Raw genomic sequence first — 14,982 nt, forward strand, 5'->3', positions numbered from 1 at the left:
TCCATGATCCTTGGAGCATCAGGTTGATCCCTGCAAACAACACAACATAGAGCACATTATGCCAAGTGGCACTGCCACTTGGCAGGTTAGCAAATATATGGTGAAGAGTGGATATGAACAAGGTTCTGCCGAGCAGATCCATGCCACAGATGGGATCAAGTCCAAGTGCACAGCACTTGCACACACACACAGCCTAGCAGCTCACCAGGTCTGGTGCATGCTCAACAGCACACACTAACCCGAGGAGTCACCAAATTGGTGCTAGGCCAAGCTGTCGACCAAGAGGGCCAGCAAGGGTTCATATAAAACCTTTTCCACCGCCAGAACTAGCTGTTCATCCACAGCAGCTTCACAGAGTAAGTCACAAGAACAGCAAGAACTGAAGAACAGCCACTGCTGTTCAACCATCCCACAAATACCAGAGATAAATCAGGAATCAAGGTTTGCAAGGAAGAGCAGGGCAAGCACATCAATCCATCCAGAAGCAAACCCTCTACACCAACCCTATTTCTAGGAGCTGGAGTGAGGTACACCACACAAAAGCCTGAGCAAGATCATACCTTGCTCATACATAAGCATGCTTGCATCACAGGAGCACAGAAGGGTAGGAAAACCCTGGATGTATCATCATTTGGTTACTAAACCAATTGGTGCCAGTAAGTACAACCAAGGCTAGAAGGAAATCAAACCAGGGAACACTGGTTGTGACAACACAGTGTCAAAACCAGAGAAATCCAGCATGGATTTACTCCTATGTAGCCATCCAAATTCACAAAGCACCTATTAGCCTAGCTAAACCATCAGATTGATAGGCAACATGTGCCTATCTTGTTTATCAACATCAAAGCCACTGGAAATTCACCAAGTGACTAGCCAATGGGCATCTATCCATCACAGAAAGCCAAAATAGGTGGGAGCTACCCTAACAGCAATGAATTACTGTCAGGGCTACCTCAACCACTGTACCAACTCCCACAGATAAGCTAAGCACATAAATCATTACCCAAAAGGGGTTCAAATGGAGCTAGGGTTCCCAATATCTTATTGGCATCCCTCTAGCTCTACTAAATCATCCCATATGATCATCACTGCAGGGCAGTTCACATCATTTATCTAACTAAGCAATCAGAACTACACAGATAAATGAAATAGTCAAGCTACTTATGCACAGAGTCTTGCTGATGATCCAAGGGATCATTACAAGCATCCACTGATGCTTAGACAAGCACCAGCATACACAGGCCAAGCCTGTGTGATACACACACAGCACTGAGTGGACCACAGTGAGGCACTGATAACAAAGAGCAGAGTCTACAAGCAACTGGTGATCATATGACCACCAGAAGCTTGCAAGGGCATGCTACAGCATGCTAAACATCTAATATAGCATCAACACATGGCCAGACAATTGAATTGATCACAGAACTGAAACAATGGCATAGCAGATAATCAAATAAGCTTGATATAAATCCAATAGCAGTTCATCAAGAGATAGAGCTGTGCAAGCACAGCTATGCTCAATGGAGCAGTTCCATGAATTATACCACACAGGAAAGCACACCAGAGGCACTGACTCTTGCAAACTTGCAAGGATTGCATACTGCAATCAAGCCAGTGCAGCATATAGGATCACATTTGAGTATTTGGCTAGTACAGCATCAAGAATAGAAGTACAGGGAAGCAGCAGCCAAGCACATGCATGAATACAGAAGAAATGACCACAGCAGCAGCACACGCATAAGCAGTAGAGCAATAGCAGCATAGCAACAGCATGCGCATGCCAGCACAATCACAGCAGAAATGGAGTAAGGCCGCAGAAGCATAGCCGCAGCAGTACACGGCAAGCTTCTCCACAGGGAGAGCAAGCCAGCGGCGGAGCTAGTCGAACAGGAGCTAGGAGGAGGAGTAGAGGTAGAAGAAAGAGAAGAAGCCACTTACAGGCGAAGCAGAGACGCGCAACCGTGGCGGCACGGCGGCACACACCGGGCTAACGGCGGCGCCAGGCCAAGCCAGGCCAGGCCACCACCTCGCCGCAACGCCAGCTTCATCACGGCGGCGTCACGGCGCCTGGGACGCCGGCGAATGGCGGATCTTCACGGATCCAGGCGATTGAGGCGCAGCAGGGTTGGGGGCGAGCAGGAACGGCGGTGAACGCCAAATCGACGTGGACCCAAAGGTGCGCCATCGAGCGGCGGCTCGATTGGTACCGACCTCGCCGGCGGGAAGGGCCGGTGGCGGTCGGATTGAGGCAGCGGCGGCGAGGCGACCGCAGCATCGCGAGAGGGCGAGGGGAATTAGGGTTCTGCGCGAGGAAGAAAGGGGCGAGTGGGCCGACCGAGCCCAAGTGTGGCTCGGGTTAGGGTTCACCCCACTGGGCCACCCTGACAGGTGGGCCCAGGGGTAAATGTGTCATTTCACATTTTAAAATAAACAAGAAACTTTGAAAATAAATAGAAAATGATTCAAAGCTCTAAAAAAATAATTAAAATATGAAAATTGATCAGCATAAAATTCTCTATCTAAATAAAATATTAAAGAGAATTTTTGAAGACAATTAAGAATAAGTCTTAATATGAGGATTTAAATAATGATTTAAATCACACATATTATTTTCAATAATGAAAATAAGTCCATTAATGCAATTGGACTTTAAAAACACCTTGACAATATTTCAAGGTTGTATTTACCCTAAATAGAGTATCTCCAAATCTATCTTAGTATTAACCTCTCATAAAATAACAACGACATCGGAAGGGGGAAACAAACCCTAAAACTGGAAACATGCATAATTGCTTCTTTAACCATTGCCCTTATCGGACAATGATGCTATTTTTCAGAGACAGAGGACAAGGGTCAGTCCACACCTTCCAACTGCAAAACTTTGCAGTGTTCAGGCAAGTTCATCACTTGCTCATGTCATTTGAGTATTTCTATCAAATTACTTGCAAAATGTTATGGTTATCACTATCGCATAAAAATCAAAACCACTACTTTCATAACTATGAATATGACTATGTGGTGGGCAATGGAACCATGGATTGTGTTGATATGGTGGAGGTTCCATTGCAAGGCTTATATCCATCTAGGATTAAACAACAAATGTCGCCAGTGATTCTTGTGCCGTAATACCCATGTTAACCATAAGATCCGGAGTGGGACGGAGTAGTCAAAAGTGTTTCCACCTCTCGTTCATCAACGGATGCTCATTACCGGGTGCTCATGATCTTGCGAGACTTGATGCAGGGGTGGGAACCCGTAGAAGTCCCAACGGTAATGAGGTCTATGATGGGTTGCATCTGCCGGCGTAGGAATGTATGGTAGAGCCCTGCATTGATGTCGTGGTCGGAGTCCACCCTGAAATCTATGGGAATAATGGGGCCGGCGTGGACCCAGGGTCGGAGTATGCAATAAAGGGTGGGTGTTCGAGGTAGCGGAGGAACATGATTGGCTAGACCTTATACCGGGCCTCACACCGAAGGAAGTGTGGACGGGAAAGCTGCCCGGTTGGCATCAAGGTTAAGATCTCTTATGGGTAAAGCAACACACCTCTGCAGAGTGTAAAGAACTGTGACCTGTCACTCCCTGTTCTGGGATGAGGAACAGCGAACGCGGCCGGAAAGGAGCTCCATGAAGTTCTAGTAAACCGGTGAAGGCTGACGGACATAGCTCTTTGGAATAAAAGCAATCTCTTGAAGAAATGTTTATCAAAACTTGCAATGGTATTAGACTTTCTGGTCTAATATCGTAGCTAGAGCATTAAACACCTCTTATCTATAATGAACTTGTTGAGTACGCTCGTACTCATACCACTCTTAAATCCCATGCTTAGATTGTCTGAATCGTCTGGAGGAGGACTACGACAACAATGAAGGAGCCGAGATCATCGGCTATGAAGAACCAGACCTCTCCGGAGGAATCGAAGGCGTAGACTACCTCATCGTCTACGGATCCGGGGAGGCTTCCGGAGGAGATCAAGCCTAGAGATATCCAATAGTAGTAGTAACCGAGCAGCTCGAACTCTTAGTATTTAGCTGCTCGAGAAAATAAATGTATAACTTAATGAGACTCTTATATTGTAAGCTAAGTTGGGTTCGCCTCGAACCCAGGAGTATTCCTCTTAGGACCCAAGAGGAGCTCCGAGACGACATGTGTATGATATTTGTAATAATAAACGAATGAGTTATGGACCTGCTATGTTCTGTTGTACTACTCTGAGGGATGTAATATTTGCGGAATGGTACTTCGTGAATGTTATATCAAAGACTGGCATACTACAACATGCAGTGGTATGCAGGGTCACCACAAGATCGAAAGAAAAAGGCAAGTGACCAAATATGAGGAGCCAAAAATAATTCAAGAAAAGAAAGTTTTTTTTTTTGATATTCAAAGAAAGTTTTATAGTACATAGAGGATGACATGCGGGTCCCATGATCCTGCAGGTTCCTCAACATTTCAAACGTGGCATGAGATCGAAAGAAAAAGGCAAGTGACCAAATATCAGGAGCCAAAAATAATTCAAGAAAAAGAAACTTGATTGTACATAGAGGATGACATGCGGGTCTCATTTAGCAGCAGCGGTCTCACCGTTTGAGAGGCTGCGCGGGATCGAAAGAAAAAGGCAAGTGACCAAATATCAGGAGCCAAAAATAATCCAAGAAAAGAAATTTTATTGTACGTAGAGGATGACATGCGGGTCCCATTTTGCAGCAGCGGTCTCAACGTTTCCAAGGCGGCACAGAACCAAAAGAAAAATGAAGTAGCCAGAAATCAGGGGGTGAAAAAAATCCAAGAAGAAAGATTTCAATTGGGCTGCATCTGGACATCTGGGCCTTCGAACTATCCTGCTTGGCCTTTTGACTCATACAATTTCAGCCCACTCCAAAACAGGAAAGTTCCGAATTTTCTAAAAAAAACAGGAAAGTCCTATGCTTCGCAAAGACAAAAAAACAAGAAGATTCAACATACAAGTTTTTTTATGTAAAATAAAGATTTAATTATCCGTTTGATATAGCTCAGAGCGCAATACACTGTTTATTGTCTGCAAAATAATCAAGATATCATTTGTTTCTTATACGGGGAGGCTGACATCGGGGACCCATGAGCCAGGAGCGTCGTCAACGTTTTAAAGGCGGCAGGGGATGGAAAGAAAAAATAAACCAAAAATATGTTGGTACAAAATCCAAGAAAAGAAACATTTTCGTTCTAAGAGGATGACATGCGGGACCCATGAGGCAGCAGCATCCTCAGCGTTTATTGTTCATAGAGGCTGACATGTGGGACCCGTGAGCCAGCAGCGTCCTCAACGTTTTAAAGGCGGCAGGAGATCGGAAGAAAAAATTAGCCAAAAATCATTTGGTAAACAAAATCCAAGAAAAGAAACATTTACCGTTCTGAGAGGATGACATGCGGGACCCATGAGGCAGCAGCATCCTCAACGATTCCAAGGCGGCAGGGGATCAAAGGAAAAAAAAGGAAATATCCCGAAATTAATTAGGGGTTCAAAATAAATCCATCAAAGGAAACTTTTATTGTTCACAGAGGATGACATGTGGGACCGACCTGCCAACAGCATCCTCATCATTTCAAAGGGGGCAGGAGATCAAAAGAAAAAGGCAAATAGCCAGAAATTAGGGGTCAAAAATAACTCCAAGAAAGGAAACTTTTATTGTTCGTAGAGGATGACATGCGGGACCCATGAGCCAGCAGCTTAGTCAACGTTTCAAAGGCGGCATGGGATCAAAAGAAAAAGGCAAGTGGCAAAATATCAGGAGCCAAAGATAATCCAAGAAAATAAACTTTATTGTACATAGAGGATGACATGCGGGTCTCAATTAGCAGCAGCGGTCTCAACGTTTCAAATGCGGCTTGAGATCAAAAGAAAAAGAAAGTTGATTGTACATAGAGGATGACATGCGGGTCCCATGAGTCAGCAGCTTACTCAACGTTTCCAAGGCGGCAGGGGATCAAAAGAAAAAGGAAATAGCCAAAAATCAGAGGGTGAAAAAAAACCCAAGAAAATAATCTTTTATAGCACATAGAGGATGACATGCGGGTCCCATGAGCCAGCAGGTTCCTCAACGTTTCAAACGTGGCATGAGATCGAAAGAAAAATGCAAGTGACCAAATATCAGGAGCCAAAAATAATTCAAGAAAAGACACTTGAGTGTACATAGAGGATGACATGCGGGTCCCATTTAGCAGCAGCGGTATCACCGTTTGAGAGGCTGCACGGGATCGAAAGAAAAAGGCAAGTGACCAAATATCAGGAGCCAAAAAGAATCCAAGAAAAGAAATTTTATTGTACATAGAGGATGACATGCGGGTCCCATGAGCCTGCAGTGTCCTCAACGTGGCATGAGATCGAAAGAAAAATGCAAGTGACCAAATATCAGGAGCCAAAAATAATTCAAGAAAAGAAACTTGATTGTACATAGAGGATGACATGCGGGTCCCATTTAGCAGCAGCGGTATCACCGTTTGAGAGGCTGCACGGGATCGAAAGAAAAAGGCAAGTGACCAAATATGAGGTTCCAAAAAAAATCCTAGAAAAGAAAGTTTTATAGTACATAGAGGATGACATGCGGGTCCCATTTAGCAGCAGCGGTCTCGCCGTTTGAGAGGCGGCAGGGGATCGAAAGAAAAAGGTAAGTGACCAAATATGAGGTGCCAAAAAAAATCCAAGAAAAGAAAGTTTTATAGTACATAGAGGATGACATGCGGGTCCCATTTAGCAGCAGCGGTATCACCGTTTGAGAGGCGGCAGGGGATCGAAAGAAAAAGGCAAGTGACCAAATTTGAGGTGCCAAAAAAACTCCAAGAAAAGAAAGTTGATTGCTCATAGAGGATGACATGCGGGTCCCAATTAGCAGCAGCGGTCTCAACGTTTCCAAGGCGGTAAGGGATCAAAAGAAAAAGGAAGTAGCCAGAAATCAGGGTGTCAAAAAAAATCCAAGAATAGAAAGAATTTTGGTTCATAGAGGATGACATGCGGGACCCATGATCCTGCATCGTAAACGGCTCGATCAGAGAGCGTTGAACGAGATGGCACGATCGAGAAAAAAAAACAATGCCAGAGAGGCTGCCATCTGGGCCCTACATCCCTCGGCGGTGCGGATTTGCGTTGACTCGGCCGGCGAACCCGAGAATTCGAGATGCACCACGTCTCGGGCCACCATACGCAACGTTTTGGCCGGTTTCGTCGGGCTAGGTGGCCTCAAAAACGAGAAAAAAACGTTTTGACATGCACAACGGACAGACCCAAAATCGTCGGCCATGGTACACCAGCAACCACGACGCGACTTCAACTTCGTCGGCCATGGCAACTTTTCTTGTAGTGTAAATGAATCCAATAGTAAACCCTAGAAAGCCATAACACCTATGTATAGTAGTTCATGTTCTTATTTAACATGTTCTTCAAAAGTTATTCTTTTGAAGTACAAATATCAATCAAACCTTAGAAGCCTTATCCTTCTTTGAAATACTAAATATTTCTTAAACAACATGTTCTTCAAAAGTTACTCTTTTGAAGTATAGTATAAGTAATCATCAACCATGATATGTAGCACTTAAAATTGACAACTGTTCTTTACATACTATTCCATCACTATTCTATGTGTATGATTGTTATGATGCCTTATATCACTTGGTTATGATGTTAATATAACCAAACCCTAATAAGAACCTTGTTTGAGAACCATTCTAAAAATGCAACCAACCCTAAAGAAATCTTTACAACTCATACATCCTAAATCATCGAGGTTAGGTTACGCTCGGAACGATTGCATCTCATACTATGCATTATAGCATCTTTGTCAGTTCTTTAAACATTGTCCTTACCGGACGATGATGGTATTTCAGCATTTGGAGTTCTCACGTATCGAAGCTTTTGCCTGCATAATCTTGCAGTCAAGAAAGGCAAGTTCATCGCTTGCTCATGTCATTTGATTATTTGTATCAAACTATATGCAAAGTACTATACTTATCACTCATGCATTGAAAAGCAAAGTATTATTTTACAATTATGAATATGACTATGTGGTGGGCAATGGAACCATGGTATGTGTTGATATGGTGGAGGTTCCATTGCATGGGTTATATCACCCTAGGATTAATTACCAATGCCGTCCAGTGATTCTAGCGCCGTACAAACCGCGTTGACCATAAGATCTATAATGGCTCTAGGGAAGTCAGCTGTATCTTTTCCCTTCTGCACGCCAACGGATTGGTAGAGCCGGTGGGGTGTTGGAGGCACTACCGCAATAGGTTGGGATATCCTTTTAAATCCCCATCCATTAGTGATGATAAGCTCTACGATCTATGATGGATTGTCCGGAGTACACCGTGAGTAAAGCCGTATTATCGGGAGAAGTCTACTGGGGGTGTACGGTTGGACAAAAGGGTGGGTTTGCAGTCGCGGAGAAGGCGGTGTGGACTTGGATCTTACACCTGGACTCACACCAAAGGAAGTGTGGACGGGAAAGAATTCGCCTGGTTGGCAACAAGGATAAGGTCTCTTATGGGAAAAGTAACGCACCTCTACAGAGGATACTGAATTGTGACTGTCACTCCCTGTTCCGGGAAGGTAACTGCGAACACGGTAGGAAAGGAACTCCATGAAGTTCTGGTCAACCTGTGAAGACTGACGGGCATAGTTTTCAGAATAAAATAAACCTTTTGAAGAAATGTTTATGAAAACTTGCATTGGCCTATGACTTTCTGGTCTATGGCTGTAGCTAGTGCATGATACACATATTTCCTAATATGAACTTGCTAAGTACGCTCGTACTCATTCTATCCCATTTGAACCCCCTTCTTAGATCAAGTCACCGAAGGAGAAACTACCGTGGAACTCGAAGACAAAGGAGTCAACTGCAACAAGATGAAGAATCCAATCAAAGAAGTCAATGGAGTCAACTTCTGTATCAGCTATAATGGAAACCTAGACTAGTATTAGAAGGGAACCTTTCCCTAATCATAGCACCTAAGTAGCTAGATTTCTATAGCAAGCCAAGTAGCTCTTAAACTCGAGTTAGCAATAAGATAGACTACGAGTCGTTCTTCTGGAGCTTTATTTGAAGTTTTACCTCACTGTAAAGTAGGAGGCTGTGTTGATCTTATGTAAACAGTTCGTGTGTACTTCTATAGACATACCTTGGACTCGCATATGTTTCTGTTGTACCACTCTGAGAGATGTAATATGAGTGGAATGGTGTTTCACTTGTGTTATGTCAACGACTTGTGTACTACACCATGCAGTGGTACGCTGGGTCATCACAACATTGATCTGTGAAAATTGTAACATGTCGTTTGCCAGACATTGTTGTTAAAAATGTGTTGAAGAGCCATATAAATGAATCGGTGGTTCATCAAAGAATAGCGCAGCTCCAAAAAGAATTGTTTGTTTATGATGGTTAGTTCCAAGAAGTGGTGCAAAGGGCATCTCAAACTTATTTGTTTGAAAAGTGGAGTCAAATGACAAAGCATCGCCAAAGCAAGCATAATCCATGATAGATTGACCATCTGCCCAAAAGAAATTAGCTATCCGGCAATCCTGCTCATCTAATTGTATGGCATAAAAAAAAGAAGGATCTTCTAACTGTTTGTTTTTCAAGAATTCCAACATTGTTTGTGCATCATTGACATCTAAATACTTCTTTCGTTCACGGCCAATATAATTATTGCTATCCACCCGCAAGAAAGGTACATGTTGAGGTCCTCCATACCACTGCTTGAAAAACTTGAACACTTGGGCGGGCTTTAATCCCGCTTCCCTCATATGACCAATCACAAGTTTATCAGACTCTACCAAACGACATTGTGACCGCAACATGTGTCTCTTATCTGGACTCGCGAGATAATGATTGTGCTCGAGTACAACCTTCTGCACCGTCCAAACGCCCTCACGAGTAATACTTAACTGAATACGGGCATCACAACTAGACCTTGTGGCAGCATTTTGTTTCAGAGTGTCATGTTTCGAATGAGTACCTCTTTCCCCTTCATTACTACAAACTATGTGTTTCTGATATACTGATTTATCAGGTCTCAACTTTGAGTGGCTCTTTCGGATGCTAAAACCAATCTTACCGGCATACTCATTGTAAAATTCGTATGCATCCTCCTCGGACTTGAAAGACATTCCAATTTTAGGAACAAGTAATTCAGAACTAGTACCATGGACCTGCATTCAAATATATTTAAACTAAATTTCTACGAATAAATCATGACACTGTTTGCACCAATACATAGATCAGTTTTGTACCTCATTGGAGTTTGCCATTGTAGATGAAGCTTTCAAGGTGGACAGATTTGAGCTCGATTGGATCGCCGTGAACGTGGAAGCCCGTTCATCTGGCATGTGAATTGTCTTGTCGCCGGCAAGGGGCGAGGAGATGGCCATTGAAACTGACTGAGCGCCGGCGGCAGCAGCGTTGTACTGGACATTGGAGACATCGGCTCCTGTGATCACCTCACCACCAGCGGTAGCGGCGTTGTGCAGAACATCGATGGTATCGGCTCCTGTGATCACCTCACAACCGGCGACAGCAGCGTTGCACTGCACATCGGCGGTCTCAGCTACTGTAATCATCTCATGATCGGTGGACATTAGCACTAGAGCTGCGGCAACGTCAGATTGCCAGACGGCGGAGGCGACCGCGGCGCGTAGTTTCTAGATGCGATGGTTATGTCCTTCTCTTCAATATCAATCTACTTTTCGTTTGTTGCAACTTGCAAGTAATGAACCACGATCTTCCAGATTGTCCGGCTAATACGAAGGATACAACGTACGTATCATCCCTTTTCCTTTCCTCCGATCGGTACTAAAGATACGTATCTATTCTAGGCTAGGCAGCTTTGAGATACGTGCGGAAGGTGACGTGTCGCAATCTAAAGAGGGGCCCTAAAAGAGGCAGCGTGCGGCCCGTTCCCAGCAAATTTTTTTCCTGTAGCGCCGCCCCGCCCCACCCAGCCATGCTAGAGAAAGCTCGTCTTTTTTAGGAACCATGCAGGAGACTAGGAGAGCTGCATGTATCATATTAAGAAGAGAAGAAGCCCAGAAGGCAAAAGTACATGATCGAGACAACTAGATTCACACAAGAAATAGACCCCAGCCTGACAGTCAACTGGAACACTAGTCACTACCCTGTATTATGGGAGTCTTTAAGACTGAGACATAAGTTATGTCTCAGTCAATTGACGTCATTGCTGTTTCGTTTGAATCTGTTTGACCTGGGTTGTCAAGTTGTCCTTATTGGGCCAGTTTTGTTCCAGGTTGTTGGGCCAGTTTTGTTCTTGGGCTTCTTCATAAACAAAAAGCCCAACTTGAAGCACACGAAATCAACCACTTCTAGATCCCTGTCGAGTACGAGAAAATAGAAACGATAACCACTCTCAGATTCGTTTCTTCCACCTCCAGCTAAACTACAGGAAGGAGAATGAATGAGCAGATCTGGCGGAGGGGATCTAGTTCATGAAGAAACTAGAACAATGGATAAAGGAGACGAGGCTTACCATGGTAAATTCTCTTCGATCTGACTTTCTACCCAAACCCTTTCCCCAAAAATCTTGCCCAAACCTTCATCAGTCGATGATAAGGAACCATCCTTTGCTAGAACCTGATGCATTGATACGTCTCCGACGTATCGATAATTTCTTATGTTCCATGCCACATTATTGATGATATCTACATGTTTTATGCATACTTTATGTCATATTTATGCATTTTCTGGAACTAACCTATTGACGAGATGCCGAAGAGCCAGTTGCTATTTTCTGCTGTTTTTGGTTTCAGAAATCCTAGTAAGGAAATATTCTCGGAATTGGACGAAATCAACGCCCAGGGACCTATTTTCACACGAAGCTTCCAGAAGACCGGAGAGTCAATGAAGTGGGGCCACGAGGTGGCCAGGAGGTAGGGCGGCGCGGCCCAGCCCTTGGCCGCGCCGACCTGTCTCCTGGGCCCCTCGTGACGCCCCTTGACCTGCCCTTCCGCCTACAAATAGCCTTCGTCGCGAAACCCCCAGTACCGAGAGCCACGATACGGAAAACCTTCCAGAGACGCTGCCGCCGCCAATCCCATCTCGGGGGATTCAGGAGATCGCCTCCGGCACCCTGCCGGAGAGGGGATTCATCTCCCGGAGGACTCTACACCGCCATGGTCGCCTCCGGAGTGATGAGTGAGTAGTCTACCCCTGGACTATGGGTCCATAGCAGTAGCTAGATGGTTGTCTTCTCCTCATTGTTCTTCATTGTCGGGTCTTGTGAGCTGCCTAACATGATCAAGATCATCTATCTGTAATGCTATATGTTGTGTTTGTTGGGATCCGATGGATAGAGAATACCATGTTATGTTGATTATCAATTTATATCTATGTGTTGTTTATGATCTTGCATGCTCTCCGTTATTAGTAGAGGCTCTGGCCAAGTTGATGCTAGTAACTCCAAGAGGGAGTATTTATGCTCGATAGTGGGTTCATGTCTCCGTGAATCTGGGAGAGTGACAAAAACCTCTAAGGTTATGGATGTACTGTTGCCACTAGGGATAAAACATTGATGCTATGTCCGAGGATGTAGTTATTGATTACATTACGCACCATACTTAATGCAATTGTCTGTTGTTTTCAACTTAATACTTGAAGGGGTTCGGATGATAACCTGAAGGTGGACTTTTTAGGCATAGATGCATGCTGGATAGGGGTCTATGTACTTTGTCGTAATGCCCAATTAAATCTCACTATACTCATCATAATATGTATGTGCATGGTCATGCCCTCTCTATTTGTCAATTGCCCAACTGTAATTTGTTCACCCAACATGCTATTTATCTTATGGGAGAGACACCTCTAGTGAACTGTGGACCCCGGTCCTATTCTTTACATCTGAAATACAATCTACTGCAATACTTGTTCTACTGTTCTCTGCAAACAATCATCATCCACACTATACATTTAATCCTTTGTTACAGCAAGCCGGTGAGATTGACAACCTCACTGTTTCGTTGGGGCAAAGTACTTGGTTTGTGTTGTGCAGGTTCCACGTTGGCGCCGGAATCCCTGGTGTTGCGCCGCACTACATCTCGCCGCCATCAACCTTCAACGTGCTTCTTGACTTCTACTGGTTCGATAAACCTTGGTTTCTAACTGAGGGAAACTTACTGCTGTACGCATCACACCTTCCACTTGGGGTTCCCAACGGTCGCGTGCTGTACGCGTGTCATGCATCAACAACAAAGAGGTCGAAAAAGATAGTATTATCCTCTAACTAATAGCTGATTTCATTTGCAACAGATTCGAATTTGGAGGCTGATTTCATAATAGGGACACAGGTAAACAGCACAACAATGGCTCCAATTTTTATAAAAGCAAATTTGTATGAAAGGTACCCATACTGAGTTAAAAATCCAACACTGCATACATTTCCAGATACCAAAGTACCCATACCTGGAAGTTGCAGGAAGCAGTAGCAAGAATTATGACACCTTCTGCCTGAATCAGGTACCACTTCTCTGAAAAGAAGTTATGCATGTACCTGCAATTTATATTGACTACAAGTTAATACTGACTACATACATCATCCAGTTCGAGTACGTGCATTCAAAATTTGTCCGTTGCATTCAAAATCTGGTATGTGCATCCATGTTTGCTAGTCGATGGGTCGTGAGTATGCAAAATCTTCATGTTCCTCCTGAGCATGTGCCCAAAACATGCAAACATGTACATATGTCTGACAAACTGAAAGCATGTACATATCCAAAAAAAACCCTATACAGGCTACTACGCTCATGATTTAATAAGTATACCTCACATTTGCATGTTCTACACTTATTTACCAGCAAAATAAATATCATACTAATATATAGATATCTCTCAGAAAATGCAAAGCATCTACATATCGATCCAAAATGCATTTGCACTTCTTCATACGGAAGTATATGAACATAGCAAAATATACTGAGCCTTACCAGCAACAAGTGATCTAATGTTACTGTGTTAAGAAGCTCCCGACTATAAGTAAAACAAACATTGATGTGTCCCAACTTGCTGAACACGGAAAGCAAGCGAAAACATGAAGGGCAAAAAAATCGAAAAGAAGCCAAAAAAATATGATCATGACATAGCTAACCTCACTATTGCATCTTCGTTGTCTAACACGTCCTACATGAGAAGCAGAAAACATCGCTGTAGATTGCATCCTTTTGTATCACTGTTATCGGAATTTGCAGAGACGTAATAATAGTTGGTTAGAGCAGGTTGAATCACAAAAACAAATTAGAAAACAAAAAAAAATAGCAGGTAATAACAAGATACGGAGGAGAAACTGTAACTAAATTGGAGAGGACAATGTGGAACTCGATTCCAACAAGAAACCAGTCACCGCCAGAAGAAAGCAAATTCAGAAGCCGAATTTGTGGACAGTAGTTTCTATTTCTAGCAAACAAAGTTGTTTTACTTCTCGCATTATTTCCAAGACTATATAAGTAGTAGTTTGTTGTGTCACAGTAGTTTTTATTTCTAGCAAAAAAGTTTTTTATTTCTGGCATTAATTGTCAAGACTATATACAAAAGCAGAATAAATTGGATTTATATGGCTATTATTTTTCCATGCAGAAAAAAACTGAAGCTCGCACAGCAAGCTATACTTTGAACAACAACTATGTTAACATGCAGGTTACTTTGATTTACTTTCTGAACTACATATCAAAACATGAATTACAACTCAACTTTATATACTAACATATGTTTTAATGAACTTGATGTTTAGACTAAGACACCAGCATGGACATATGACTACAACTCAAAGGAAGCTGAACAAGGTGATCTTGAAGATCGCTATGCTGTAAGTTGTTCCATACTAACTTTATTACATAATTATATGATCATAAACAACATTGAAATATGGGATAATGGGATGACAGATGGATTAATGACTTATCTGAAACTAAAAATGCAGATATCCTTATCACAAGGTAATGGTATGTCCTTC

At 43.2% G+C, this 14,982-nt stretch overlaps 1 pseudogene; it reads right to left on the reverse strand.

Annotated features, from left to right (window-relative positions):
* LOC127328277 (protein FAR1-RELATED SEQUENCE 5-like) overlaps nucleotides 1-10,606 on the reverse strand; it is a 134,643-nt pseudogene extending 124,037 nt beyond the window's left edge.
* Between the last annotated feature and the right edge of the window lie 4,376 nt (nucleotides 10,607-14,982).

This window comes from Lolium perenne, chromosome 2 (assembly GCF_019359855.2).
Source record: "Lolium perenne isolate Kyuss_39 chromosome 2, Kyuss_2.0, whole genome shotgun sequence".
Lineage (NCBI taxonomy): Eukaryota > Viridiplantae > Streptophyta > Magnoliopsida > Poales > Poaceae > Lolium > Lolium perenne.